Raw genomic sequence first — 6,010 nt, 5'->3', positions numbered from 1 at the left:
TTCAGAGCACCAAAGATTCCCTACAACCTCTCTGTTCAGTCACCTGGCTTTCCTAACTCCCCATGCCCAATCTGCTTGTGTGGGGAGAGTGCCAACACCTTCCAAAGGGAACCACCTTTCCAATCCCTGATTAATTTCATGGGTAAGGCCAAAAGAAACATCCTGCACCCCATGTGCATTTGACTCTGGTTTCTGGCTGTCCAGCCTGAGACACTCCTTTCAAGGTGTCTGCTTCTCATTCAAATCCCGAAGGTCCTTGCCCTTTACAAACAGAACACAAAACAATAGTACCTTATAATCATACAACCTTCCAAGTGGCTTCCACACAAGTTACACACAAATATAGTCATAGAGTGTTTCCCCGCTAGCCAATCGTATCATAGTCTTTTCTGAGGAAGTTGCGAGGTACGTAAAGTAGGAAGAATGCGGTGGAAATCACTGTAAGCACACAGGTTAAAGAAAGAGCAGGTGATGCAAATGAGCCCCTTTCCTCTTTCTCTAGCAAGATCCTGCTCATTTCTGAAGTTTTCACACCAATTTCTCCTCATGAAGCTTTTTCTGATGTGTCTGTGTCATCCAAATTAAGCCATTTTTCTACTCGTATAATGTTTTGTTTACACCTTTATTATTGCCCCAAAATAATGCTGTCTTGTATAATTAGTCGTCTGTGGTCTTCCACACCAGGTAAAGTGAAAGCTCCTTATGAGCAAGGATTGTGCCTTATCTCACTACCACTCTCTGATGGCCAGTTCGTCCATCAACTTCTATAGATACTCTGTCGATGCTCAAATCTTATGGCAAAGCATAAAACAACTCAGAGAATTTTCTGAGACCTATATTAGCATGTATTAAGCAATGTGAATTCGGTATTGTCATTTTTTAATAGAATGAGGACTCTGTAAGAGAACTAATAGTTTTCAGATTATTTTCTGTGGGAAAATAATAATTCTTCATTCCTTGATTAATCAAGCTTCATGGCATTGTGCACAAAATCTGATTGCTATGAATATTAAGTGACTTCCATGCTAGAATATTTAGACTTTTCCTAGCTTTTGGATATAAAGGCTGCCCATTTCACTACGGCAGAGACGAGTCTTATACCAGGTGATAATGTTAGCCAGATATGAACAGATGAACAATAAGGGATATGAAACTACCATTATTGATGGTGGGGAAATTAGACGTGAAGAAAGAAAAATAAAAAAAAGTCACACAGACACACGCACAGGCACACACTTGGGAGAGGAGAATAGGAAAAGAGTTATTATGCTCACTAAATTGCACAGGGCATTTGGTATCTTATATAATGAACAAAAGGATGGACTAACAACAGCATTAATCTCGATCAATATTATAAGGCTAAAAAACACTTTTTGCTCCTTTGGTTAATCAACTAATCAAATTCATTTGTTCTAACAAACTATCTTGAGTCGCTAATTATTAACTGTGTTAGGCTCTTATGGGGGAAAAACAAGGAAATACTAAAAAATGGTTCTTTCCCTCAGGCTTCTCATAGTCTCCATTGCACTTATTGAATGTGTACCCTGTCCCATCAGATCAAGCAATCCTGGAGTGTAGGAACAGACAGTCATATAAGAAAACCATTCGGATGCAGCATGATCACCACGAATCAGGATGGCCCTTGGGAAGCTTCCCAGAAGAGATATTGACTGACATGATTTTGATTAATGAGTAAATACTATTTATTTGCGGCAACATGGGCATTAGACAGTATGCCACTTCTGGAAAACAATAAGAAAATCCCCAGGGTGTCTTGTTTTTGTTGTTCTTTTTTTCCAACTAGACAATTTTTTATTTTTAAAAAACAATTTTTATTCATAATCAAACAGCAAAAGTAGATTTACAGAGCTACCTATCAATAACAAAACAGAAAGAAAATGAAATATTCCAGAGATATCTTGAAAAGTTTCAAAGGAATACACACTAGGCTAAAAAACTACAGTTAAACTATGGTTGCACAACCTGCATTTTCATTCCTGCATTTTCTTAATAAGTTATCCCTTATTTTCGTGTCATGGAGGGACTCTGATCGCGCTCCCCGCAGAAGAATGCAGGATATGGTGAGGCCAAAAAGGAACACCCACGGAGCCATAGATAGGGGAGTCACACCACGATAGTCTCCCTGGCGGCTGGGTTGGAGACACAGGAAGCAGGCTCTACATGATGCGCCATATGCAGTCTGTTTCTCTGCCAACAAACCAACCCCGACTTGCTAGCTGCAATCCGCGCCTGCTAGCTCAGCCACAGCAGTTATCTCACAGGCTAATGGGTAAACTGGTGACAGCTGATGGCCATCTACTACCTGAGCCAGCACCTTTCCACATGAGGCCGAGGGCCTGGAAACTGCTCTCCGGGACTCAGTCCCCACAGTTTGCCTTTCTCTTTTCCAACTTGTTGAGATTTGGCTTTGCATTCAAGAATTTTTTTCCCCAGTCTTTCTCCAGTTTTAGCCTGGTGAGACCCACCTCGCTTGCTTGGGTGAATGCCCAGGAGGGCAGTTGTGCCCTTAGCCTCCTCACGCTGTACCGCTTGATGTAAATGACATATTTTTTCTGTACACCTGGACTACCTTGCCTATTTGCTGATCCTTGTAGTGTCCTCGAACCACCTGGACCTCGCTGTCCTGTGGATGGACATGGAGGGGACGTTGTACTTCTGCCGTAGCTCCTTGGGGAACCCGGACCACGAGATCTTTCCGGCGCATGCGCAAGGGAGCACAAAAGTGGTCTTGGTGGTTTTGGCCATGGTCCGAGGTCACTAAGGTGTTGTTGAACTTCATCCTGACAATCTACCTGGCGCCGGAAGTGCTCCTAAACAGCAGTGTCTTTAAGAAAATGGAAGTTCAGGAAGCTGGAAAGGAGAGCAGGGGATGAGCATAAAGGGTCTCGGCCCCTTTATGCTCAGGAACTTGGACTTTTATCAAATTGGTGATGGAGAATTACTAAGGAACAAAATGCATGCACAGAAAAAGACAACCAAGAGCATAAGTGAATGAATATGATGAACTAATGATTAAGAGCTAAAACTTCAGAGGACCTGTTTTGAAGGCTGAGCAAACAGAAAAATAAGAATATCACTTGTGGCAGACACAATCATTCCTAACTCTCCTTTCTCTTGCTGACCTCCTACCATAAAGACAAAAATCAGGATAGCGGCTTTCTAGCCTCCTTTAGAGTTGGGGCTGGCCACGTGACCAGTACCCCTGTGATCCTGATCAGGCCAATGAACTTAAGAGAATGTCTGCTTGGGATTTCTCACATACACAAGCACAAAGGAAGTGGACTAACTACTTCACTTAAAGATTTTTCTTTCTTAGAAAGGAAAGGCTTACCCAGCAAGCTTCCTCTCACTTCCCTCCCACTCCCCATTTTCTGCCCTTGAAAAGACCCTGTAATCTTGTGAATTTTGACACTGCAATGACCAATTTAAGATCATGGCAGAAGGCTCAGGGCACTGCTTCCTAAATTGAGTTGAATCTCATCAAATCATTCCTGCTTGAATGTGTCTCTTTTAGTGAACAGACCATCACTAACCATCCAATTATCACGATTTATTTTCTAAGGTATGTAAATAAAACTTCATTTTGCTGCATCATCAGGTTCAACAGAGTAAGAAAAACCAAAAAGCTAAAAGGCAGATACATGGGACTAGAAAGAAGTCCTGTGTGGGTTTTTGTTCAGATGGTCATACAATATAATTTAATGGAATAAGCACTAGACAGAAAGCCAGACCCTGGTACTTGCTTCGTCTTTAATCAGATGAGCAGGGTCAGATTAACTACAAAATGAGGACACTAACTGAAGTCAGGACCTGGGACCAGATTCATTCCCTGGGGATAAAGACATAGTGAGCACAAAGATGCCCTAAGATAAGGGCCCAGGAAAAGTCCGGGAGAACTACTGTGTTCTTCTCCTGCTATATTTAACACCTCCCTTTCCATATGTTGGTACTCTGCTTCTGGGTTATAGAGCTACCAGCACCCATCTCTTTAATAGTCCGGAAAAATAGGAATTCTTTTGCAAGGTGAGACTTAAGTACTCAGAGCTAACCAGAAATCCATTGTCATGACTGGGTCCAGTTTTAGAGTGAGACTAACAGCAAGTGTAAATTTTAGGTTTCTTAAATCTAAAATAATAGAACCTTGCCTTTCTAAACTCAGGACTGGTCCTAAAGACAGAGAGGCTGTTCACCTCCTACTGGGGGGATGGTGGGTGAAGCTGTGGGGGAAAGGATGACTGCTCCTCAGAAGATGGGGCAGGAACTGATCTGCCTGTTTCTGTTTGGTAAAATGATGACCTTGAATCTCTAAGTTTACTCACTCCTGATTATTTTTCTACTATTCTAAAATTCAGTGCAGTAATTTGCCAAAAATAGAGCTACATAAATTAGGAATTTTTCTGTACTTAAATTTTAATGAGGGATCCTTAGAAATAGCGTTAACCCCCCTCTCCAAAAAATGAATTCCAATATGTATCAGACTTCTGGGAAGATATTAATTAAGACAGAGCTCAATTAAAAACAAAAACTATTACCTAATTAGCTCTGTAAATTAGTTCAATTGATACACTATCTACAAATATCTGTAAGCTCTATGTTAATCATAGTGAATAACAAAGTCATACAAAACTAATACCACCCCAAATTTGTAAATCCATTTTGTAACACCCTCCTTGTATTGTTGCGTGCTTTATTGTTTACTATTTGTATGCTTATTAATTGTTACATAGTTCTCTGCGGGGTTTTCAATCTCTTAAGGCATCTCATAGAGATTCTTAGTTTCACAGCTTCTGAAATGACAACACAGCTAAAACAGAACGGAATACAGTATCAAACTCCTGCTGGTGTGATTCTATATAGCTTACTCAGAATGGAAACATTGTGTTTATCCATTTGCATATCAACTCCAACCTGTGAGGGAATATCAATTGTTTTCCATGGCTGCTCTCCTCTTTGTATTTTTTGAAAGTAAGGCATGTCAACGGTGCATGCTGATGAGCAAGTATGAGCAAGTATCCTCTCTCCCCCACATATAGAGGAATTATACTAATCATTGAACTTCAATCTGTCTGGGAGAGAGGTATTTTTTTGATTAGATGATTAGAGAGCAGGTGTAAAGTTTTCTATTAATAAAACAAATGACAAGTCAATACAAGATTTTATTTAGAACTAATGTATTTTTAATAAGTTTATTTTGACAAGTATATACTATGTTATCGTCACCGATTCTGATTAATACATTGAGCACCAGATGAGATGCTGGAATGTGGAATGTATTAGCTCAGTATCCTATTTCAAAGGTTGAATTTTGATAATCAGAATATAATAATTTAAGTGCCTTGTCATTGTCAGTGTCTGATCCACAAATCTCAATAAACTGGTAGCTTCTACCTGCTGAAAAAGAATCCAACAAGAAAAGCACTAAAATATACAATTTCCACATTTTTATAAGAATGTACTACTTTCATAACATTGGTTTTAATATACAGAAAGGCATGCAAATCATGCACACAAATGCCTTTCCAAGGAACGAACTGCTACTGTGTTTCCCCGAAAATAAGACCTAGCCGGACAATAGGCTCTAATGTGTCTTTTGGAGCAAAAATTAATATAAGGTCTTTAACATAATATAATATAATATAATATAATATAATATATAATATAATATAATAAGACCGGGTCCTATATTAATTTTTGCTGCAAAAGATGCATTAGAGTTGATTGTTCGCCTAGGCCTTATTTTCGGGGAAACACATTACCAAATTTGTCATGTTAGGCAATTTGTTCTACACTTCCACGTCTACCTGTTTAGTTCATGTTTTTCTTACTGTTGAAGAACTTTTCAAAAATGTTCCCTCACCTTGCAAGTAATGGTCTGACCTCCAAATAGCTCAGCTTCCACAAAATGCAAGTCATTTGAGCAAAACAACAATTGCTGTAAATGCTACCTGGGCAGGTAATTGAACAACTTAATGTCAGTAGTGCTCAGGAA

The 6,010-nt window shown here is 39.6% G+C and overlaps 1 pseudogene; it reads right to left on the bottom strand.

The window, feature by feature from the left end:
• Positions 1-1,557: 1,557 nt before the first annotated feature.
• On the bottom strand, positions 1,558-2,800 carry LOC117027109 (60S ribosomal protein L26-like; annotated as a pseudogene).
• Between the last annotated feature and the right edge of the window lie 3,210 nt (positions 2,801-6,010).

This window comes from Rhinolophus ferrumequinum, chromosome 9, assembly GCF_004115265.2.
Source record: "Rhinolophus ferrumequinum isolate MPI-CBG mRhiFer1 chromosome 9, mRhiFer1_v1.p, whole genome shotgun sequence".
Classification (NCBI taxonomy): Eukaryota; Metazoa; Chordata; class Mammalia; order Chiroptera; family Rhinolophidae; genus Rhinolophus; species Rhinolophus ferrumequinum.
This window is presented reverse-complemented; position numbering and strand designations above follow the sequence as displayed.